The sequence below is a fragment of the Caloenas nicobarica genome, chromosome 4, assembly GCF_036013445.1.
Source record: "Caloenas nicobarica isolate bCalNic1 chromosome 4, bCalNic1.hap1, whole genome shotgun sequence".
Taxonomy (NCBI): Eukaryota; Metazoa; Chordata; class Aves; order Columbiformes; family Columbidae; genus Caloenas; species Caloenas nicobarica.
This window is the reverse complement of record NC_088248.1, coordinates 54,310,263-54,336,487: the sequence shown is the minus strand read 5'-3', so window position 1 is coordinate 54,336,487 and position 26,225 is coordinate 54,310,263. Positions and strand designations below refer to the sequence as shown.

The 26,225-nt window shown below is 41.1% G+C and overlaps 1 protein-coding gene across 10 annotated transcripts in view; it reads right to left on the bottom strand.

Moving 5' to 3' along the window:
* Positions 1-26,225, bottom strand: part of APBB2 (amyloid beta precursor protein binding family B member 2) — a 179,568-nt gene that overhangs the window by 107,626 nt on the left and 45,717 nt on the right. For all 10 annotated transcript variants that reach the window (XR_010606085.1, XM_065633108.1, XM_065633110.1 and 7 more), the window contains one exon: positions 14,914-15,010. The gene's annotated coding sequence lies outside the window, so the exon portion shown is untranslated. The remainder of the gene's footprint in view (positions 1-14,913; positions 15,011-26,225) is intronic.

Genomic DNA, 26,225 nt, shown 5'->3' with positions numbered 1-26,225 from the left:
CCTCCATTAATAAGCTCACATAAATTTTGAGGCACAAAGCAGTCTCAGGTCATACTGTAGCTTTTTTGGCCCACAATACAGGCAGAACGACAAACACAGTAGGAAAGACTTTGCTTTCGGCTTTAAATACACCTAGTTAGCCACTAGGTGAGATTTAATAACAATGTTGTCTTAAATTTTGTGAAGCAATCGGTAAGCAACAACGTTATGAACAGCTCACTATAGAAGCAAAACTTATGCATGCTATATAACACTGATCGCTTTGAATCTGCCCCTAAAAACCAAAGTGTCTTTACAAGAATACAGGCTTTTACTAGTGTATCAGTTTTCCTGAAGTATCAAAAACCCAAGCAAACAAGAAATGCATAGCACATCTTACGGTCAGTTTGGAATAACAAACCACAACTTCAAAATCCCAACTGAAATGCTACCGAACCTGTCATATAACTAGCATAAAATCGTTCAGTCTAAAACCAAGTCCCACTGTTCATTCCTTGGTATAAGATTTTGTATTAAAATACAGCTTTCAACTGATTTTCAGCTTTATCTTTCTCTTAGTCTATTTGAATAGCCTCCATATTCCCAGGTGTTTTCCAATACGCATTGCACGTCAACCACACAATTTATAAAGATACATTTCCAGTTATTTCATTCTCTGCCTTGCTGGAAGGACCAAAAAAGCAACAAATTCTGGGCAGCATTTTTTCTAATTCACCAGGGATTTTTACTATCTCAGACTGCTGCTACAAGCACAAGCTTGTTCTATCCAGGAAATTGAGAGAAATATCAGGATACAGATGAAACAGCACTGCACTGAAACCGTGAGATTTCCACCCATCTTCAGATTTATCAGTTCCCTGATTGAGCAGAACACCAGCTCACTCCTGAATTAGATAAGCCTTTTATATATATTGGCATCCATACAATTCTCCGGAGAGCTGGTCTGGAAGCCAGCAAAGCTGAAAACTCCATATAAAGACATATTTTCAGCCAGACTGGGCACCTGAACTGGCTCACAGTGGTTGCAATAGTATTGGTAGCTAGTGAGGGCAAGCGGAAAGGACGGGTCCCATGGCAGCTTGTGCTTCAAATGACTTCAAACGCAATCACGTAACACTGCTACAGCCTCTGGCGATTTTTTCTGAAATGCAGACACCTACAAGGCTGCATATCTGACAGTGCAAAAAAACAGGTAACAATCTCCATTATTTCCCAAATCAGTGCAGACAAAGCCTGTCCTGTTCAACTCTCCTCAAGTTGAGTGAATCAATGAGAAGGTTCTTGCAACAAGAAGGATAATTCTGGCTGTTAAGATGAAAAGTGAGTAGTAAACAATACAATTAACATTCAATCAGAAAACTCCAGGGCAAAGAAACCTTTTGTAGGGCAATATGGGACAACTCCTTACCATGGGCCAAAAAACACCTTTTCAAACTTCTGTGGTGGCCTACCAATCCAACACAATTCTAATGTTGTACAAGGGAAAAAATTGCAGATGGCTGTTTCCCCTTTCCTGATGTACAGGAATAAAAATTCCCCAAACATATCTGTTACTAGAAAAAATTACATCTCCCCTCACCCCAAATTCATTAACATTTTTACTCCCCTCAAATACCTATGCACCAAGTTCATTATTCATAGCAGAATACAACAGAATAGTCCTTAGCCGTGCAAGGATTAAAAAAAAAATAAATTACTGAGGGGAAACAAAAATTGTAACCGGATGACAGTATTTACAATTATTTTCTCTAGCTTGTGAAAGAACTTGATCAATAGGTGTGGAGCTGCAAGATGACTCATTTTTCATAAATGCATTCTTGTCTTTCTAGAAGGTGTACAGTTTTCCTGCTCTGCACTGGTGCAGCCTCACCTGGCACACTGTGTACAGTTCTGGGCGCCACAGGGTAAAAAGGATATAAAGCTACTAGAGAGTGTCCAGAAGAGGGCTATGAAGTTGGTGAGGGGTTTGGAGAGGAAGTTGTATGAGGAGCGGCTGAAGTCACTTGGTTTGTTCAGCCTGCAGAAGAGGAGACTGAGGGGAGACCTCATCGTGGTCTACAGCTTCCTCACAAGGGGAGGACGAGGGGCAGGCGCCGAACTCTCCTCTTTGGTGACCAATGACAGAACCCAAGGGAACGGCAGGAAGATGTGCCGGGGAGGTTTAGGTTGGACATTAGGAAAAGGTTCTTCCCCAGAGGGTGTTGGAGCACTGGAACAGGCTCCCCAGGGAGGTGTCACAGCCCCAGACCTGACCGTGTTCAAGAAGAGACTGGACAAGCCCTCAGACACACGGTGTGAACTGTGGGGTTGTCACATGCAGGGACACGAGTTGGACTTGATGATCCTTGTGGGTCCCTTCCAGCTCAGGACATTCTACGATTCTATGATTCTAAAGCAATAACACTCACTAATTTATCTCACATGGCTACACTTAAGACATACTATTCCTTCCCTACATAGCAGCACAGCATTAGAGGGAGCCTTCTGCACCATACCATAATAAAAAGCCTAACAGATATAAATTAAAAATCCCAAACCCCACAATTATGCTCTTGAACAGCTGAATTAAACTAGAGTATGTTTTTCCTAAAGGAGTATGTCCACCATGGGGAAAAAAAAAGCTCTTAGGAGAGACCAGGTGGGGATCCACAGGTAGGACCATTTTCAATCTCACATTTTAAGCCTCAGAAATCTCAGTGTAGAAGACAACTGGCAGCAACCTGCCTTTAAACACACCCACTCACCCGGGTGAATCTTGGAGGGAATCCTGAGCTTCCCCAAGCTCAGGGAACTCCCACAGAAATGTGACTGGCCTTGTTGGTATCCAAATGCCACAGCTCAAGCATCCAAAAACTAGCACTTGTTTTCCACATACATCCATGAGAATAGTAAATGAAATAGAAGGAGGTCTCAAATATTCCTTTCACAAGATCCAAGTACAATGAATGTACAGGCTTGGGTTTTGTTTTGGTTTTAAGTGAACTCAACTTATATATCCACAACTGCACACAAATCTGAGTTAAACCTGAATGTACTTAATACGACAGATCAGGTCATCTTAGTATGGGTTTTTAACTTGCTCACTCACATTTCTTTTGTAACAAGTATGTTTTGTAACAAGCTTTCTGGGTATTTTGATTATTATTCTACTGCAAAATTGCTTTTTAAAATGTTTTACAGTGATTTTTACATCTTTATATAGTTAAATTAAAAACTACATATACACAAATGTACGTATAGCCTTATAGTTTCTCTTCAAGAAACGTTTTGATTTGGCTCTGCCTGAAGATTTATTTTTTGTCTTTTTTTTTTTTTCCATGCTCTTCCCTGACTTGTCTCAGGTGACCAGCCCCACACTTCAAGCAATTAGAGAAAACCATAGAAACAAAACCTCAGGGCTATCACTGCATACCTGCCACCCAGGGGAGCACCTGAAAGCACTATCCCCTTCACCTCACACCAGGGATTTTCTAGGAGCTGTGGTGACAGAGCAACCAGCCACTCATCATCTCACCTAACGAGGGCATAAATCACATACAGAGAGGCCTGCCATGACTTCCAGCTGAGGCTGTCGTCTTCCTAAGCCATTTTCTTTACAGAGCTTCTTTTGCTGTGGCTCTTTTATATTTCTTTCTTTTTTTTTTTTTAAAAACTGCTACATAAGAGTTTCATTTTGCTTGCATTAATCTTTTGACATTACTGAAAAAAAACCCAACTAAATTCTGGTGCCTTTTTTTTTAAATGAGTCAAACCAAGAGTTACATCCACACAGCAGGCACATAGGATCGTGTTTGCTTGAACTAATTTCATTATCTTTTGTTTGAGGACAAACAACTCATAGTCCAACCTCCATACTTTTAATGGACATTAAAGCCTTTTTGGGTTTATTTGTTCATGCATGCTACCATTTATGAGGGTATTAAATGACCAGCTGATTCCTTGACCTTCCTTTGTTCTCTACAAGCAACATTTGCTACAAATACGTGTGTGTTCAAACACAATTATAAGTACATTCATACTGGCTGCTATAGTCTCATACAATAGATTGCCAGCAGACCTACCTACACATGCCCAAGAAAAAGGATATGAAAAAAAAGAGATGACTGCAATTACCTACAGAAGTCATTCAAGTGTGACTACATCATACAATGCTTGCAAGGAACAGCTGCACATAGCACGGAAAGAAAAAAAGGTTATTGCATTTAGTTTCTCAAGGGACACCTACTCAAGAACTTACATTCCCGTACTCGCTGGGTGATGTTCTGACAAACAACACAATCTCACCTTTAAAGTCTTGCTTCGAATACCAGGAAATAGCCCTGCTAGGGAATGGGAAAGAAGAATGCTTTGCATTGTTTTAAAAAAAAAAACCCACTCACACAGGTGCCATAGGTCCTATACAAAACAGGCCCACTACAGCAAAGGGTGCAGACACTGAAAGAGGATGATTTAAAAACAAATAAACAACAAAAAACCCCAACAAACCACAAAAAACACCACACAAAAAAACCCCACCACCTCCCACAGCCTGTAAGGCTACGTGTATTTGTATATACACAGATTTTTGTATATGTATGTACATATTTGCATATATAATGCAAACATGCTCCCCACAGTAAACTGCTTCTCACTTTGCCTGCGCTCAGAGCAGCCACTTGGAGCATCACATGTAGAACAACATTAGTGAAACACAATTTAAAGTAGTGAAGCGCACAGCCAGGCCATTGGGAATTTGTGCTGCCGATTTCTGGAGGCGCATACAGAGGCAACACATTCATTTTCTGTGCTGGGAACAACTATCTGATCTCTCATATCAAACTGCCTTATTGGAGAAAGTAAAATGTTGTCTACCAGCCAAATATCTTCTATCATTATGGGTGTAATAACTTAAGGCAAATGATTTATATCCATTATTCTTTATCTAATAACTACCTCCTTCTTTAAAAAAAAAGCTTTGTCATTCCAGAGATTTTTTTTAAAAAATTTTTTTAAAGTCTTCTGTTACCCAAGAGACGTATCCACCTTTCCAGTTTTGTCTGGGAGCGCTCACATCCAGTAGGTTACGCTCTCCCACCACCTGGCTTTGCTCACTGAAGAACTCGCTCCCTGTCATCGTTGCTCGCTGGTGTGGGATAAAACCCTTCCAGGAGCCAGAACAGCCACCACAACCCTACGGCCAAGGGGATGGATGTCCTGCCTGCACTCCAGCCCTGTTGCACTTGCCATGCGCTTACTGCATGTGCACCTCTCTAGGATGCAGCGTAATCCAGATGCCAGTCATGCTGAGAGACCTGGGAAGTCCTGTCCTGCCCAAACAGCCTGGTGACTCCACCTTTTCTCCTTCCAACAAATTCACACTACTCATTCTTATTTCTTGCAATCATTCTTGCTTGCAATTCTCTGTCCTCTATATTTTTTGGCTGCCTTTGTGCTTCTAACTTCCTCCTATTTGGATGCTTTCCCTCTTCAGGCTTTCACGAGGGCTTTTCTTATTCTTGGTCACCTTTTCCAGGTACTATGTCACCTGGCTGTTTACTTGGGGTTCCCGCACACTATGTTGGGATGGATGTTATTATTTCCCACCCTGTTCTGGAGGATATCACCACTGTTAGTCTCTTGAACAAAATTCCTATGGTGTCCCTAATTCATATATCAGGATTTGTCACAGAGTACCTAACTCAAAAATGTGTTTCCCTAAAATTTAGCATTTCAATAGTTCTACCGCGAGATCATGTAGAGCAAGATGAATCCAAGTCATTCCTCACCCTAATCCCCTGCAAAGACAATAGATACTTTCTCAGTAAAACACACCTGCTTTTTAGATCTTTTTATATTATATATTTTTATTCTATATTAAGTTATCTTAATGCAGATTTTGTTCAACCAAACAGTAAAAGCAAGCATCAGGATATTTTACTTGCAACTATACAGTCCATATATATTTTAACATGAAGAAAAACACTGTCTACGATATTGATGGTTTGTTATGCTGCTGCCGTGCTCTGCGCCCCCGGGGCTGCAGCGTGATCGGGCTGGGGGCCAGAGGGAAGCCTGGCAAGCGGTGGAGCCACGCTGGCCTGCAAAGGCATTGCACGATCAAAGCAATCATCGCCAGGTAACGCAGGTCTTCCCGTAAAGCCTAAAACAAGAGGGCGGTATTTAGGGTTGTAGGGATGCATTTTGAATCTCATTTACACCAAGATCAGCAAAAAGCATTTTTCAAAGCTGTCAGGTAACAGCAGTAATTCTGAACAAGAAGGTGCTGATTTCTTCTGAAGTTAGAGATGCCACTGTGCTTCTGTCTTCTGTGGGAACCTTTTCAAGCACAGCTAGGCTTTCTGTTACAGCACTCCAACACTACTCTCCACTTTTCCCCCTCATATCTTGTAGGAATAAACACAACATTGCTGCTGTACTTCCAAGAATGGATGCAAAACTTGGAGGCAGAGACAAAACAGAACAAGAAACTCCAGAAAAATGTCATAATTTCTGTTTGCCAGCTCTTAACTGGCTAATGGGATGAGCCACAGCTTCACCCTCCAAACTGATGTATCTGCTAAGCCAAAAATGCTCATCAACTGTTCAGACAGGAAAACAAAACCAAACATCACCACCTTCACCTCGCTGGTGTCTTCCATTAAATACTGAAATGTAATATTATTTATTTATTATTTATTACTCAAGACAAAAATTCCCGGTTTACCCTCCCCGCCTGTTTGCATCTAAATGATCTAATCCGCACTCCCTGATTTACCCTTCCATGGCAGCAGTGAGCACAGCAGAACCCGCCGACTGCCAGAAGACCAGGATTTCAAGCCAAGGCTGTTTCGAACTCCCATGGTTACTGAAAGCCCTCAAAAGACAAGCTGAGCACAAGATAAAGCTGAGTTCAGTTGGTTTCCAGGGTGTGAGGACAGAAGAAGAAAACCATAAAGCAATACAAAAAAACCCGTGCTGATATTTCTTCGAAAAGTTCCTTCTGGAACAGTTGTTCCACCACTCGCGAATACCTCCTGTGACTTCCCTTATTGCTGCCCCAAGCAGCCTCCACTCCTTCCATCTCGAAAGCAAAATACCAAACCAAAAATCACAACAATTCTTTTAATATCTTATTACTCATTCCTCCTGTCATTAGAGCTTCCTATTTTTACTTACCTCAAGCGCATTATATCCCCAGCCTGCAATGCAACAGTCACAGCATTAACTGTTACTGCTCTTTGAGGACCTGGTGGTAGCAAATGTAGTAACAAATGTAGTGTGGGTTGTATTTTGAAACTTCAAGGTACAGTTTCTTCTACAACAGTTTACCTCAAGGGTGTCAAAATGTAGGAGTAGTTACATTTATACAGTCCTAAAATTACATTCAGCCCTTTGAAGGTTTAACCGTGGTTTACCTTATCATTTTATAGAGATATACACACACTTTTGATAAAAATATATGTATCTGATTTATAGGTAAATATATAAAGCTTTATATATACATATATATTTATATTTTGTGTGTGTAACTCCTTCCTGACCACTGGACAACCAGCTAAAATACAATTTACGATTCACAGCAGAGGAATGATGCTGAAGCAAATTCTTACTTTACCAAAATCTTATTTTACCTGTGGCAATGGAAAGTTGTATGACACTAACACGGGCTTCTTCTATGTTTGATTTTGATCTCAGGTGCAGTATACAAACTTCAGCAGCCCAGACAAGCCCTTGAAGTATCTTCAAGTGTTTTTCGGAGACCATAAAACCAGAAGACTTAGGGAACTGACAATCATTAAAGCTATTGTACAGGAGCTTTGATGCACTGAGGCAAGCACAAAATGTTTACCTCTGAGAAGTTAACAAGAGGGAACACAAAGAAAAGTCCAATTAAATGGTTCGGTGGAACCAAACTGGGAACTTTTCCTTTTGACACAATAAGAGGAAAACAGAAAACATAAATTAACCAAAAGAGTGGAAAATTTTGGATGATAAAAGGAAATTTCAGTTAACATTGGCATTAATGATCTTGTCATAAAAGGTATTAGTGAAGTCTGCTGCTGACACAAAATCTGGACGCAGTGTTGCTAGGTAAAAGATGGAATCACCAAAAGGAAAACTGCATGCTGAGAAGGAGCAAACCAGAAATGTAATGATGTAACACACGGCACAAGGTCATTTATTGAGGGAATCACTAAGGAATTTTGCTGCCAGTGCTGGGCTGTGATGGAAGAAAGAGACCCAGCTCCATCCGCAGGGCAGGGCCTGCTCTGAGCTGCCAGCATGACGCACACACAGGGGAAGGCAAATACCTGCTCTGCTTCTAGCCCGGCAGCATCTGGTCCCTCACACACCAGGGATTACAGGAAAACACAGGAAACTGGAAGATAATCAAGGTACCAGATTTCTATCTCATACAAAGATATTAAGGGTTTGGCTTACAGCAAAGCGAAGGCTGAGAGAAGCAACAAAAACTTTGAAGTGTAACGTCGGCACAATAAACATGTGCATGTAAAGCAGTCATTGGTAAATTTAGGCTGGATATTAGAACACATCCAACATAAGAGAAAGGTGGTCCAAGAATGGCCTTCCAAAAGGGTATAAAAATCATCTAATAAAATAATCTTTAGAGTTATGAATTGTGTAATATGATGGGGTCAATTATCTGAACAGGAGATACTTTTCTCTCATGTGATTTATTCTTTTTTTATTAGAAAAAGAGCATCAACAATTTTTCTGGGAATTCACCAAGAAGTCAACAAGAATCTAAACAACCACCTCAGGAGAGAAATACAGCAGGTTTATAAAACTGCATAGTTAGCGAATAACACGAATATCCAGAACACAAAGTAGCTTAAAAAACCAACCAACCAACCCACCCAAAAACAAACAAACAAAAACCAAACACACACCTCCCCAAAAAACAAAACAAAAAACCACACAAAAAAAACCCCCAAAACTCCAACAACACAACAAACCAAACAACAATATAAAGGAACACCTAAGATTTAGAGTATCAAGTGTCAAAGGATAAGATGGCTCTTATAGGATTTGGAAGAAACTTTATGAACAGATTTTTACCTCTGCCTTCTGTACAATTTCTTGGCCTTCTGACTTCTATGAAGTGGTCAAATGCACAAATGACTGAAAGCAGATGAGCTATTTCTGAAGCATGATTCAGGATTTCAGTTTCTACTACCTTTTTTTTTTTTTCTTAAAAAGCCCTTTTTTTTCTTTGTACAGTTACCAAGCATGTGTCAATGTCTCAATTTATCATAACTGGACAACAGCTACAGCTCTAGAACATCAGCAGTGCGTGGTGGAGCACTGGAACAGGCTCCCCAGGGAGGTGTCACAGCCCCAAGCCTGACAGTGTTCAAGAAGAGACTGGACAACACCCTCAGACACACGGTGTGAACTGTGGGGTTGTCACATGCAGGGACACGAGTTGGACTTGATGATCCTTGTGGGTCCCTTCCAACTCAGGACATTCTATGATTCTATGGTTCTTTTACTGCTGAACTGAAGGAAGGACTAGAGTCTTATTTGTAGGATGCAAGCAACTCATTTGCATTTTTGACAAGAAAACAATTCAGCCCTCTGGGTTTTGGTTTGCTTTTTTAACCCACAGGGATATGAAGGAGAAAAAAAAAATTGAAAGTCATTAGGAACACATATGGACAACAATGATGTAGTATCCAAATAGGGTAGACAAAATAAACCCACCTCTCCTTTGTTTCCAGTTTTGGCAGGTTTTATAGCAGAACCATTCGATACAGAGAACTCTCTTTACTACCCCTCTATTGACTATACAAATGTTCAGCCATACAAAACCCCTCAGCATTTTAGTAAATAAAGAAATGTCGGGAAGAGTAATTTCTCCAGCATGATAGGATAAAATATTACTTTAATGTCAGTTAATTAAATAAGGAAATAAAAGCCCGGAGCTTTTTTACATCTTTCTAGAAGGAAGCTACATAAACTACTACCTCTATTGCTCTGTAACAAAACCTCATGATCATGCATCAATGTCATCCTGAAATACTTCTGAAAAATTAATAAAGTAGTAATTACAATGAAAGTTATATTGGAGTTTTGGTCAAAGTCCTTGTTTAACCTCATCTTCCCTCAAAAATAAAGGCTACAAGAGACAGTCAAGTCACATAATGCAGGATTTGTAGTTTATTTAAATAAAAGAGTATTTGAAACCTATGTCTAGCAGACTGAGACGAAACTTTGGTCAGGCTTTTTGTATGTTGAGCGATGCAGGGACACAACCTGCGCTGCATCTGAATCCAGTTTTATGCTGGTGTCAGTCACCAAAATCACTTGCACAAACAACAGAAGAGTAGTTATAAGATAGGCTCTTGTTTGGGCTCTTTAATTCTTTCCTCAAAGCTAATGATGATGTACATTTAGAAAAATATAAGCATATTCCTGGGTACCCCCTTCACATCTGATGATGTACTGACAACTGCTGCAGTAGAGCGTAAATTGTCCCTAAGCTGACAGGCCACATGCCATGTTTTTCTGTGACAATGTAGGGGAAATGATTCCCAGCACCCAAAAAGAAAAATGTATTACCTGAGTCACAAGTCAAGATATGGTTCATTAACTGCAGCTATCGCAAAAGAGTTCCACCTTTCTTGACAGAAGAACTTATTCTTTGGAAAAAACAACTTTTTAATAATTAAACGTCTGTCAGGATAATCAGAATTGAGTTTCATGTTGTCACTGATGCTTCCAAATCCTAAGTGAGCCATGAATAATCACGTTAAATATTGCAACACTTCATTAAAAAAGCTATTTTATTTAACATTTTCTAAAATACAGTTCATTTCTACCTCATGGTACCAATTTCCATTTTTTGACAAATGAGTCTGGGGACAACAAACTACCAGCTCAAGACAAACAAACAGCTAAGATTCAATTATTTCTTTTCAGGTCTGTCCCCTCCTACAACACCATCCCCAAAGGCCAAGAGCTGCATCCTTGGTTTGCAAGGACAGTTGCTTTCAATATAGCAAGAAATTTATTTCTTTCTGAAAGCATGATATACTAAGGTAGTAAAAAAGGCTGAACCATGTCCTACACTACCCACTACTACATCTGCTGCTGCTGTTACCAGTGGCAAAAGGTGAACGATGACAACATTGGGAACACAAGCACAGGCTATTCCATTCACCTGCTGCAATTTGAGAAGTTCCCCCAGGGCCTCCTTCGCAACCTATTACTATTATTATCAAATCAGGCACCAGAGAATTAGCCTGATTTTGTGAATAACATCTTCCACAAACAAGCAGGTATTCTCTGCAGTCCAACATGATGATAACATAGCAGGAACTTTCTGATAAGCTCTGCTGAGCCGCATAAGCGGGCTTGCAGCACACTCCTGGGGAGCTACCATGGAGGTACCGCAACCATATTTGCCAGGCAACAAGTACTACAGATGATCTATGATTTCAGCTCCTCTACTAAGAGTGCCAAAATAGGCTGAGCCGAGGTCAACTAGAATAGGACCCATTCAACTCACCTCCTACAGGCTCCCTACAAAGCATCACAGCACACTTGTCTTTTGGGCCACACTTGGACCTGAAGTTCAGGTTCAAGCAACCAGGTTGCTTTGTAGCCAACAGTTTCAAATGACTCTTAGTAACAAACTGTTTTACTAAAGAGGTGTCATCAATACGAGTACATCCTGAGGTGGGAGCAACCATGGATCTTCTACTAGCCTATGAAACAAATCGTTGACTTTGGTTTGACCCGTAACAGAGAGGGACACACACTACAGAAATTACTGCCTCAGCAGAAATACTGGAACAGCTGTGAAAACTGAACTCTCTTGTTATTAGCAGCAGAGATGCCACTGGGGTATGGCTGAAGATGCTGATGTGGCCTGAAGGACAACCTGAGATATTGCTGCATCCACACCATATGTTCTCGGCATAGATTTCTGCCTTTAAAATGCATTCTATAGATATGTTAAACATGTAAGTATTAATCCAGGGAAGTCTGGAAAAGAATTAGTTTATGCTACAGCATCTGTGACGTCAGAGACAACGCGGTGAGCACCAGCTCCACTGTGAGCATGACACCCATCCCGTTTCTGCAAGGCTTGCTAAAAGACTCTGAAAAGCAGGGATAGCTGCTCGGTTAGTTGAACCCACACTAACTCCATTACCTCCAAAACTCACAGTTATCACAAAATGAGTAAACTTTCATTTTAATTTGAAAAGCTGATATCTGGCAAGCTGCATCCTCCCTGAGCAACTGGGGTGAAGAGTTTCAACTGCATTAATCAATGACTGAATCACCACTCCCCTCAGCATGAAAGCAGTCTGCCATGAGAATCACATAATGTTGATTACAGATTAGCAGCGGTGGTCTCACAAAGCTGCCTGCAAGACACTCAGCTAGCACCAGGCCAATGGTTGCACTGTGCCCCGGCTTCCTGACAGTAAAACAGAGGCCAGCCAAGCATCACGCAGTGAGCAATTCACCTAGAGATGCTCTGACTGACAGCCCCTTGAGGAACTGGACATGGCCACAAAGCAAAGCAAGATGAGGCAGGGTGACTGGTCCTACTAAGGTGAAGGTCCTCAACTCAACAGCTTCTTCCTCAGGGAAAAGACTGGAATCAGTTTTAAAGGAAATTATGAGATTCCCTTACTGATATACAAAATGACTCAAGACAGGAAGAGGAATTACAGGCTCTTCTAGTGAAAGGGAAAGGATGAAGAGAAGAGGAGGGAGAAGGAAGAGGAGAGAGAGAAAAAAGACGTGAGAATGACCTAGCATACACGACAAATTAATAATTCGCATGGCAACTCTATGTTTTAGAAGAATACTGCTCGGTTCCCATGGAAGAATCGAGGCTCTGACAAGTAGGTATAGAGACTAAAGAAAAACAACTTGGAAAGAAAAGCTGCATCGTTAGCCCGGCCTCCTGTGTATTACAAGACCACTAAGTCTGCTTGATTAACTGTGCTGGTTTGACTGAAGATGGGTTAATTTTCTTCATGCAGTTAGAAACCTTTCTTTTTCATAGCTAGCACGCTCATTATTTGGACTTAGTTTGAGAACAAGAAGATAACAGCCCAGCACAGAGCTAATGTTTTTAATTGCTCTGGTCTGAGAGCCAAGGACACTCTGAGCGCTCTGCCCACAGGTGTGAGGCATCGAGGAAGGGGGGCATGGATGGGGCAGAGCTTGACTGACATCCAGACTGGTCAATGAGAGTATTCCATCCCATTAGTGTCATGCTTTGTATTTAAGGGGAGATGGGAGTTGGGACCATCTGGGTTGCTGCTCTTGACCTCTAGCTTGCTCTGGGGCACAGCCGTGAGGAATTGCCTTGACTATCTTTTATTCCTATTTTATATATATATATTTACTAGTAGTGTATTAGTATTTTGTTATTTTATTAAACTGTGTTTATCTCAATCCCAGTGTCTCCCTTCCCTTTTGATTCTCTCCTCTATTGGGGAGGCAGGGGGAGAGTGGGCAAGCGAGCAGCTACCGCGGTTGTATTGCTAGCTTGGGTTAAACCACGACATTAACATACACAAAAAGCATGAAGACTAAGACTAACCCCGAACCCTTATGTAAGCCCTAAAGAGCCATCTCACTGCACTGGCTAAAACGTTCGTGTCTCATGCAACTGTGTACCAACGTGAGACTAGCCCTGGCTAGAGTCTCATCATTCTTTTTGTGCAAAGACTACTTTAATAAGAAATATCCTGTCTCACCAGAGCGTAGCTTTATCTAAGGGAGGGAAATAAAATACATTTAAAAACCCCACAAACATAAAACCTCTGAAATTCTTCGGGATGAGAAGTCCCTTGTAAAGAAGGAATTCTTTGGGAAAAGTAACATGCAGCATGAAAGATCATTTTCTAAATCAATGTCTCAGCTAGGTACTAGCATTTATCTCCCCTCTGCATTTTAACTAACCAGCTAAGGAGGAATCTTACAGGATAAGGGTTTGCAGCTATGCACCCCGCAAGTAAAGCAACAACCTGAGGCATGCATAAGATTTACTCAGTGGTTACAAGGCTGCCGTACATTTGAGAACTCTGCCAGCTCACGTCCATCAGTTAGGACTGTACAAAATAACACCCTTGTAAGGATCACATCAGCAAAAACCCTGAAGAGTCTTGCTGCATTTCAGGAAGGTGGAACAGCAATCCTGATGGAAAAACTTCCTCCCTCTGGCAGCAAATAGCACAGTTTCTCCACAGGACTCTGCCAGTACAACTGCTTGTATGGTGCAGGCAAACCTACAGAGATGCTTAGCCCAAGACTTCCAGCTAGCAGCACTTTCCTTGTGGGCAGGCAATGCCAGATCTCTCACACAGCTTATTTCCGAAGATGAGCAGCCCTGAGGCTTGCCAGGTACTGGGAAGTATGTCCCACCAGATAACTCCTCCACATCGATGGCCTCAGGTGCCACAAAGCAGCTGCTGCTGTGGACCTCCCTCCCGCTCCAAGACCCACACGGAACCATTTGAACACATCACAGGGGACTGCACTTCTGCTGCACAGTACGTTGAAATCCAACACGGGTGTCTGCATTAACACATAACACCACTGACACCACAGATGAACAGCACTACTATGAAACACCTCTGTTGCACACAGCCTTTCCTCACATGAACTGGCAGAGCATGTTGTAGTGTTCTGTTGCACAAATCTAGCTAATCTGCAAGAATGGATAAACCAAGAACTGCTCTTGCTGGAGTACTAAAAGAGCTGGAGCATCTTTGTTATCAAACATCATGATAAACAATGTAAATACTGCATAAAAATCAAGGCACCTCTGGTCTCTGTGCTGGGAGAAATCTGAGATTTCCACATTTGAGATGTGGGACAAGAAAAGTGCAGAAAGAGCCCCACGACCCCAGAAGATCCTTGGACGTGGAACATGTTACTTACTCTTCCCAGCTCGTGGGTGGGAAGCCCGTACTAGAGCACCAAGTCCTGGAGTCCTGGGCACCAGCACCCCCTCCGGTTGTCGCAGAAATCAGGAAAGCTGCAAAACAAAAACAAGTCCCACTGTAGAGCTTTCGTTTATGAAAAGTCAAGGAGGGATTAATGAAAACTACTGAGCTTGCAAAGGTGCAGGTTACCAGAAGAAACTCAGGCGGCCACCCTCCGGGCCAGCAAGGCAGCGGGAGCCTGGAAACCAGACCAGCAGCACAAGTGACTGAGTAGCTCAAGCAGCCACCTTCGGTTTAAATCCTCAAAAACCAGCTGCATTCAACGTGCTTGCAGGAGAAGTAAAATCAGTACAGGGGTCCTCCCAAACAGGGCGGGTGCCCAAGCTGCTGTCGGACTGTGACAGCTTGGGCACGCAAGGGACGCACTGCAAAGCATGCTTTAAATCATCGCTCTGTGCGGCATTACTGACCTGCTGCCTTCCCCATGCACAAACACCAAATATCACAAATAAAATTATAGAGATGAGCCTCAAGCCAGACAAAAAGCACCAAAACATCCTCACTAAACAGCATGTTCCTAACCTAATTTAGAAAATAAAGTGAAAAAGCATATTTTCAATTATGCTTGTGTTCACTAGACATTAGGTATAAAATTTATTTTTGCAAAGTCCATATGCCATATCACAGTCAGTCCCCAACCATTCTGCCCTCTGGTAAATGATTACTTAATGCTACGGGTTTTGGTAATGAGAAATATATTGAGATTGTTGCTACATGGTGACAGAAGTGAGATTATCTCCCCATCAAAAGATTCTCCGTCAGTGGCAGCAGATCTGTCAGTCAAATGATGTTCTAGGATCCAAGGTATTATTCAACTTTATATTTGTTCTCCCATCCAGAGAAAATAAATATGCAAAGACCAAAGATATAAATCTTATCTGCTGTAGAGCTTTAAAAAAAAAAAATATATATATATTTATTTATTTGTTTGTTTGTTAAAGCAAAAGCCAGGCTAAAATCAAGCCAAATTATATTCTGTTTTGAACAGAGACTTCTTTTTTCTGTCCCTGTTCTAATAGAATTCCAGAACTATGAATCCTAGAAAGTACTGAGACGGAACAGATTATTTAAGAGAGATAAAAATGTTCTTGTTAAAAAAATCATATTTCTCATTTGGAAATTTGAAAATGGACCCTTTTATAAACCAGGTGAACAATAATTTTAAAAGCTAAAGCTTTTTGAAGAAATTAAGAAAATTACTAATTTTTATTTTGATAATGAAGCCGCACTTTTAAAACACTCTTCAAAGGAGCAGGAAGAAAATAGAAAAATGCTCATTCAAGTAATATTCTAACCCAATTTAGTGGGCACAGTTGTGGACTTTTGTATCACATGATAAGATTTCAGTATTCAAGTGAAAAAAAATGAGAAAGAAAGCACATGTTAACACCTTCTCATACCAGTAAAGCCAAGAAAGTAGTGATTTTCTTCTGTTTGAAATTCACAGGTTTTATATAAACAAAACTTTATAGGGTAAGTGCTGAGAACCCAATCTTCTCCACAGACTGGGCACACGCGCTAGCCTTTTTCCAAATAATTTTAAGGAGTGTCTTTCAGAGATAAACAACATGCATCCATCTGTGCTGGCATAGGCATTAACTCTCCTTATCCTATATATGAAACCTAATTTGCTCTAGGTTAAACATACTGTAAATGCAACAGAAACAGTGGTTAATTAATTAAAAAATAGGCATCAGCTCAAAAAGCATTTTACTTCTGGAAGAAGAGAATTTTTTGATACGAACTAAGGCAGGGTCAGCCACCAGTTCTGGGTTTAGAGGAAAGCCTGAAATATAAAATACAGCTCTCCAAGGTAGGAATGACCAAGCTCTCCAACAAAACATCTGATAGGAAATTGCAAAACAAAGTTTCAGCAAGAGACAGCTGACCTCAGACCCAAAGGGATATTAACACTGTTGACATAAATTCCTGAAATTGTGCTGCCGCACACCCAGCATTTTCTATTTCCCAGTGGAGAATCTCTCCCCGACCCTGAGTGTCCTTCCCTTTTCTCCGCGTCCTGCTGAACATGTCCTTCTCTCCACCCACATTTTTACCACATTGCCTGCTTTGAAAATTGGCAGACTCGAAAACAACAACTCAGGGAGGAAGAGAGGATTTTTTTTTTCAAGTTTATAAATCTTAATATTTCAAACAAAAGCTTAGTCAGCCAACAGTGCAGCAAGTTCAGTCTCTCAGACCTATGCAAGCTGGAATAATTCATCTAGGACTTTATTAAAACCAGTAAACTGGAAGGCAGATAGCATGCAGGCACTGACACCCTTCTTAGAAAAAGAATTCGTACATGCTAAACGCCCACACATGCCAAAGCAGGAACATACTGTTACAATTAATGAAATAAACAACTGGCTGGTTGAGGTAATACTAGGACCAAGTTTAAAAGAATTAAACAGTCCCTATTTCCTTCTTTTGTGAAGACGGGACAACCACAACATACGCTTATTATGGGATTAGATATTCCTGGGTATTTGCATTTCCACGGGATGCAGATCTGCAATTCAGTCCTCAGCCAACCTCAGAAACAAGTGGTCTTACAGGTGCCAGCACGCAACATAATCTTGGGCACATCACGGCGATTCAGTTAGAAATAATAAAACTAAACAGAAAACAGCCAGCATGGAAGAAATATGAGTTATCGCCCTTGTTGAGATGCTAGAACAAAACTTACTTTCGTAGATCTCTCAAAATAGAGAGACATTTACCTGAGAGATAGAGACTGATACTCTGATTTAAATCCACTTCATCTAAAAACTGACACCAAAAAATAAAAATATTCACCAACTCTTCCCTCTTCCCCCTTCCCTGCTGCTGCAGCTGCTTCTCAGACGGCCCCAGCAGAAAGCAGCCAGCCTGGGTTTGGGGCTGGCACGTCTCTCCAACAAGAGCAACAGAAATCTTGTTTTGTAAACCCAACTATTCGCATCAGGGAATACAAATTTTAAGGATTACATCACTCTGAAGCACTCCTCCTGTATGCCTTGTAGTAATAATGGCTATATATTGTTCACAGCCTGCAAACCTGCCTGTGTTGGGCAGCGCGGAAGGGTGCAAAATCAGTAACATGCAATTTGGCAGGGATCCAGTTGCTCTGGGAAAATAACTATAGAATTCCCAATTCCTGTGCTTTTAGAAAGGAAGCACAGTTATGAATTTATGCATGAGGCTGAGGATATCACACATGCAGAGTACTCATCATATAGAGATGAGTGAACTGATGTCAGTATGAAACTGGTGACAGTTTTCATACTGCAGTTGTCTCTTGGCACGCACAGATGTGTGGGCATGCTGCATTGATATTATCAGACTGGGGACTCTGCCTTTAATCATCTTTTAAACAGGAATTACAGGACCCCACCTTTCTCTCCATTAAAATTTCCACCTCTTCCTCCAATTTTAAAATAGAAGAAAGAAGGAGTCCAGCATAACATTAATAATTAATAAGTACAGCATGATCATCTATTTTAGGGACAAATTTTTCTCTTTCCTTCTAGAAAGCACATCACCAGTTTCCATCTCCACTCCATCAGCCAGCCTCCTGGTGAGCCTCATGCAACAGCCCCGAGAACCCAGGCTGCTGGGGTTTGTTTTTAAAAGGAGAGAAGGAAGAGCTGAGTTTTGTTGTGACATTTCTAGGGGGCTTACTTTGGAAATAATTTTAAAGGAAAAAAAAATACACACCACACAAAAACAAAACAACAAGCGACTATTTTCTTACAAAAAAACCAATAAACAAACACAACCAAAACACAAAGAAAAACACACAAAACCCCCAAACAAACAAACCCACAAAAAAACCCAAAACAAACACACATAAAAAAAAGACCTGCCAGGTGGATTAACAAGTGGCACTTCAATCTGAAAGATGTGGAGGACTCTCATAACATAATGATGGGTAAAAGACTAACTAAAGATGGGGCGGGGGAGAAGGCTGCCACCATCACCTCAAGAATTCCCTGACATTTTTAGCATCTACCTTTTTTTGTCTGCATCTTACCTTCTTTGACAGCGGTTTTTGCCAAATCCACAGAAGAAAGCATCGTACACATTAACTCACTTACTGCCCTAGAGGGCCAAAAGGAAAATAGCTTCAACTTAGATGGTATTTTACCTTCCCAAGTTTTTGAGGGTCAGGAAGAAGGCTTTCTCTCACAACTAATGACTAAAACACTGAAATGCACATGGCACTGTTTTATTTATTAAGAAAGCCAAAGAGATTTGGTTATCCACGATTCACAGGAGGGGCCCCACTCTTCCCCTTCCAGGTTAAAAGGCAGATTCTGGACACAGTCCTGGGAAGGGCAGAAGATGGGTCAGGTCCTCCTGGCTCAAGAAGGAACATGGGCATTGGCCCCACAACGCGGTCACTACAGAAGAGACTGTGAGGTGGGAAAGTCTTGATATTTATGCATGATACCCAAGTCTGTTTTCTTCCTTTTAGTGATATCTTTTATTAAAAATGTCCAAAGTAGATATTGGAAGATGTTTATGTGGGTTTTGTTTTTCCTGTTAAAGTTTTGCACAGAATGAGGTGCAGGGAGGAGAGCCAGAAAACTTTCCTTTCAGGCTACTCTGGACCAAATCTGTGTTTTCGTTTTAGCAAATCCTCCCCACCATTGCCCCCAAATCATATACACAGACCCCCACACTGCCAGTGTCAGCTCCCAAACCCCAGGGGTGTTATTTTGGTCCTCTGGCTGCATAATTTACTGTGTTCCTGCTCACCAAGCCATGCTGCACAGACACCAAAGCAGAAGAGAGCAAAGCACTGGGTTGACACTGAAGCAGAATTCCTCTTCAGCCTCGGAGAGGTTGATATGTTCCACTGCACAGCCCTGGCTAGAACTCAGCTGGTCCTGTCAGACTGTGCAACCCAAAAAACCTTCTTTGATTCATGTTCTGCTTCTGTAGTTACCCATAAATCATAATATCCTACCAGTAAGAACAGTTATGGAAATACTCTGTCCTTATGGCCTGAGGCAGCTGGTATTTCCACTGGTGAGTAATTCAGCTTCCTAAGGGTGAACCAGCCAGCCAGGGCAAGGACCTGTTCCAGAAAGACAGATGCTCTTCTGGTGCTCGGTGTCAGCGCATATACAGCTAACGCGCAAAAGCCAAGGGAAGAGGAGGAGAGCGCAGAAACATCCTGAACGCAGCTCCCGCACTCCAGGGCAGGTGGTCTGCAGTGTCCTGAGCATCCCCGCAGCAGCACAACCAAGCCTTGTGTCCCCCTTTCCGTCCCCAAGCCCAAACCCTTCCCTCCAGCTTTCAGCATCGCTGCTATTATGACTCGTAAGGAGAACCAGACAAGTAGCTCGCATTACACAACTGCCTGAGCAAACATCTGGGCTACGGCTGACAGTTCCTAGGTTATTATGCCAAAAGCACAGCATGATGGACAGAGGGAAATGTGTCGTTCAACAGCAACTCCTCAAGCACAGACCAAGTACCACTGTGGCATGTTGTCCCTCCAGTGGATGGCAATCAAGCTGTATTTTCTGTTGGGTCAGGAGTGATGAGCAAAGCTTTAGACCTCACAAAAGCCCAATACACAATTTGCTGTTAGCATTTCAGCAGCAAAACAAGTGTGCTTTGAAAATGCTCGAGCAGCTGAGTTTAAAAGAATTTTAAAAAATTAGAACTGGAAAGAGAAACTTGAATCAATACTTGAAAACAAAGTAGCCTGGAATTTCTCTCAAAAAAATCTTATTCTTAGCACAATGGGGTACAACTTAGCTAGGTGAGGAGTTTTCCAAATACATGTTAAGAATTAAACTTTCACACAGGCACTGAATTTTACGGAAGGATCGAAAGTCTGGGAATTCATACAGGTGACAGAGACCAACCATGAGACTTAGAAGCAACTAAAGATGCTCATCCACAAGCTGTCTGAAAGAAAAACATCTCCAAATGATTTGACTTCTTAGCAGACATTCAATACTTGAGACCAGATTTTATCTGTCACTTGGAGAAAGCCCTGTGGGTGATGAGTATTCAGGTCACACACACCTTTCCTGCAGCAACCCACAGCACTACTATTCATGTGATAAACATCCACATCACAGCAGAAGCCAGTGGTGATGAATAATGCAGGAGACCCAGTTGCTCTCCCACAAATCACACCCATGGGATATGGAGGCAGCGTTTTAGCTTAAGTCATCCTTTCCCCTCCAGGGCACAAGCATGCTCTTCAGTTATTCTCTCTCTGCCTCCTGTCCTGCACATACATTAACAGGTCAAACCCGGCAAAACAGGAAGAATCGTTGCAGAAGAAACAGGGACACAAACAGAAACGCAATGCATCCTCTCACAAGATTAGGTTAAAATCATCTGCTCAACTCAAGAGCTCCACAAACCAGAGACACAGTTTTCCCAGCAAGTTAGTCCTTCGTTCACTTTTCCCAAGAGGTGTACTTTCCCACCATTACAAAAATAATTTCACAAAGCATTAGCTAAACCAAGATAAATTAAACTGGAGCCACATCAGCCTTAGCTTGTAACCCAGCCTAAATGAAGTCAGGTTATCAAAGCCCACTGCAAAACTGAAGTGAAATCTGAATTTGGAAGTCAGGTCCTTTTTAAAAAGGCATTATCACCTGCGCTCTAAGTACAAACTCTCCGAGTAACTGACTTCAGCTATTCACTCCTACTCTAAGTACTGTTATTACTGAGCAATTCTCCCTAACCTCTCCTGATATTCTCCAGTACTTTCCAGCTTATGCTGCACACAGAGTGCTTCCTCCATCTTAGAGCATCCTTGGTACCCACCACCCTCCAGTTTGTCATAATAAATTTTAACGATGCAGTTACAAGTCCTCATAATTTTGGCTTCAAAGCTAGCTAAAAGACAATGAAGAACCTTTAACACAGGCAACGTGTACTAATGGAAATCATACTGGTTCTGCACACTAGGACAACGTATTCAAAATAATTTGCACAATATCTGTTTAGCTGTAAAAAGGGATCATCTCCTCTACCTTACAAGCCTCTGTCATTGTGGGTCAGGGAAGGGGGAGGAAGGGTAGAATAAAGTTAAAAAACCATTACAGCACGTTTTTTTTCCCCCACGGTATGTAAGCCTAGGAAAGGTTTGGAATAGATCATTACAGATGTGCTTAGTAGAATTAATGCAGAACCACTGTTAGAACTAACTATCAGACCTATCCCACTTCTGTCACCTCAAATACAACAATTGTGGGGTTTTTTTTGTTTTATTTTGTTTTTAATTTGGTGGGGGTATTTTGTGTAGTTTTGCTTTGGTTTTTGTTGGTTGGTTGGGGGGCGTGTTGTGTGGGCTTTTTTTTTTGTTTTGTTGGGTTTTTTTTGGTTGGTTTGTTTTTGTAGGGGATTTCGGGGTGACTTCCCCCCCCCCCCCCCTTTTTTTTTTCTTTTTCTTTTCTTTTTTCAACAGCACAGGGTCAGTGAGTACTTGGAATATATCTCGCTCAGAACAGCCGGTGGTTAATAGAAAAAAAAAAAAATCCTTATTTAGCTTATTCCTTTATTAATCATGCTGGCTAGCTGACTCACCATCTAAGGCTGATCTCTTAAGGAAGTAAAGTGGATAAAAGATACAGCAGCTGTGGTCTCACCATTCTCACAGAGAGAAAGATATTTAATTTTTTTTTTTTTTTTGCTTAACACTGCAGTTCTAGTGCTGTGCAGTATTTTCTCAGTACCCCACCTCTGATAGGGAGATCAATGGTGCAATAGCCTGATGAAAAGAATTAGATTAATTTTCTTATAATCTTCAAAAAACAAGTGTACATCTTCCCACTGTGTCGTAAAATCTGCTCTGACACTAAAACCTCTTACCAAATCCATATACTTTTAGTATATATTTTAAACCAACTTGAGGCCACTGGTAGAAGAGATCCTGCATTTTCTCCTGAGCAAATGGTGACTAACTACCCTAGCAACAACAGGAAAAAAAAAATGCTTTCCACAGAAGAAAAAAATCAGGAAGACAGAAGAGACAAAATCATCAGCTACAGAAACGTCACCAGACCCACAACCTAAAGAGCAAACTCTATGGGTGGCTGTCAGATGACAAGAAGTTTGGTACCTATATGCCAGAGATGTTACTCCTGTATCACATATTTGCTTCACACCTGGATCAATGACTTCCCATTGTTCCTCAGATGACACCTGACTTCAGAACAGCGCTGACAGCATCTCAGCCTTACATTATACAAAGCTTTCCTTAACCATCCTACAGGCTTCAAAAGTTTTTTCTCTTAAATTTAGGAATATTACATCCTGCAACACAAGCAAATTCTTAAATTGAAAAACCCTTTCTGACAATTGCAGACAGAGCATCACGTCTGAAGAACTCAATGCTGTAGGACTGCATTCAGTATTTCTACTTTGTAAAAAAAAAAAAAAAAAAAACACACAAACAAAACAAAAGTGTTTCTCAGTAATGACTTCTGCTCATGTATGATTACACACACAAGAACCACAATAATTGCTCACAAGTCCAATGTAGCAATTATTCACAAAATAAAAAACACTCCAAGGTTTTTATTTAATTTATTGAAAAATAGAAATGAAGGTGCCTGATTAAGAAGTTCTTTCAAAAGGAGCTTGATTAGGAAGTTCTTTCAAAAGAATCGTATAAAAAGTGTTTTACTTAACAAAATAACAGAAATAAGGATGCAGATTAATTAATAACTATATTGCTATACCCAAAATATGCCCATTTAGGTTCTAAGTTCTCCATTCGTCATGCTTTAAGACCTGGATTTTCATCAGCAAGTGTTGTGGGGTTTTTTGTTCTGTTTTTGGTGTAGGGTTTGTTTAGTGGTTTTGTTCTTCGGCTTTGTGGCTTTGTTTTGGTTTTGTGTGTTTTTTAAATAAGCTCATACACATACACACAAGAGGCAGCTATGTCTGTATTAAATCAAAAAGTTTATAAATGAATTTCTTCTTTAATTGGAAGGAAATTTTCCTACAGAATGTCACATATACTTAATTACACTGCCTAATGTTTATATTTACACTTCATGTCAATACCAAAAAGTCAAGCTACAGAAATTAATATGTTGCTGCAATATTACCAAGTATTCAGTAAAATACCCTGTACATCGCTACAACCACTTCCATTAAAACACAGGAAATACCATCTCAGAACAGACCTGACAGCAGCTATTAGTAGATGCTCCAAAAGGAAGCAACAAAATTCACCCTAATAACATTCTCTCACCTCAGCTCACTTACGTCCCTATAATTTCTGACTATGAATTAAAACCTCCTGCCATCCCTTTGTTATAACTAAGGCTTCGATTCCATAGAATTACATTGAATTTGTTCCCATAGTACACTGAATTTTTTCCAATTCATGGAGAACCATCCATGCCAGTAGGAAACCAAGGGGCATCACACATAACCATAGCAAGAGGGATCTCATCTCTCATTGCTGTGCACCCAAACTGAATTTAACACAGAATAAGACTTTTTTTTTTTCTTTAACATATAAAAGATTGCCCTGGATACACACTGCAGTGCTTTGTCCTAGCGCCCCTGAATTCCCAACAGGCCCACTCATGCTGTACCAAGAATGCCAGCTATGTTGAGCATTTTGCTTGGAGGTACTGCAGGTATCTAGGGTCAGTAAGTAGCCAAAGGCAGTCAAATTTACTTAAAACAGTTAAGTTAATCAATAGAGATTTTTAAAAAAAAAAAAAAGGAACCTCTTCACTAGAGACAGGGGAGCTTGATAGCTTCTTAAATGAGTACTATAATGACTAGGAGCTGCAGAGAGATGCTGGCTTGGACAGGAAAGTTCTGGAGCTCTCTCTGTATTGATCTTCTCCAGCTAAACTGTGACAATAGATGCAAGATAAGTTAAAAATTAAAAAGAAGGTGTGGTGCTCTACAACAAGCAGCAAAGCATGTAATAGAAAAAATTACGCTGAAATACTGATGGAGAAGTCTTAAGAAAGCCTCCAGTAAGTCCATGGGAATTCAGCCACCTGTGCTGGTTTTGGCTGGGGCAGAGTTAATTTTCTTCATAGTAGCTATTATAGTATGGGGCTGTGTTTGGATTTGTGCTGGAAACAGCATTGATAACACAGGGATATTTTAGTTATTGCTGGGTAGCACTTACACAGCATCAAGGCCTTTTCTGCTCCTCACACTGCCCCACCAGTGAGTAGGCTGGGGTTGCACAAGCAGCTGGGAGGGGACACAGCCAGGACAGTTGACCCCAACTGACCAAAGGGATATTCCACACCATTTGATGTCATTCTTAGCACACAAAAGTGGAAAGAAGAAGGAAGCGGGGGGGATGTTGGGAGTTACTTTTTTTTGTCTTCCCAAGTAACCATTACACATGATGGAGCCCAGCTTTCCTGGAGGTGCCTGAGCACCTGATTGCCCGTGGCAAGTAGTGAATGAATGCCTTGTTTTGCTTTCCTTGTGTGTGGGGCTTTTGCTTTAGCTATTAAACTGGTTTTTATCTCAACCCATAAGTTTTCCCACTTTTACCTTTCCAATTCTCTTCCCCATTCCACTTGGGGGGTGTGAGTGAGTGGCTGCGTGGTGCTCAGTTGCCAGCTGGGGTTCAAGCACAACACCACTATTTTCACAGAACTAGACTGACTGCAGCCTGTGTCTCAACTGAAGAATAGAATTCAAAACTCTTTTGGAGCTTACAAGTATTTTTCCTCAGGCACGCCACCTCCAGGAGGTCTCAGAACCTGTTAAGAATACAAGTGAAGAGTTACAGTTCCTGGGAATTTAAAAAAAAAAAAAAAAAAAAAAAAAAAAAAAAAAAAAAAAATCACTGAGCAGTCACTCCAAGGTTGAATACACATGGCTGAAGTGGGACCTCCAGTTCTCAAAACATTGAAACTGTCTACCAGACCCTTCACAACCTCAACAGTGTCAGAAGTTGCTAGAAAGCACTGTGAGAAGGAAGCACCTACAACTTCAGCTGAAGTCCACAGAAGTAATGAGGAAGAATTCCCATTGCTTCCAGATTACCTAGGAAGCTTGCTGTGTTCAGAGCTACCGGGGGTGAATCGGCAGCTCTAAGATTTCCTGTCAGAGATACAAGTGTGTGCCTGGGTGTATATACGTACGTGTAAGTACGCATGTGGATGGACACAGGCACACATTATAGATGCCTGCAAGGCCAGCTGACTCAGTCAAAAGCAACAGTCAAATTTAGTATTTCTATTAAGCACAGTATAAACTTGAGATATGCACAAACAAGAGCTGAAATTG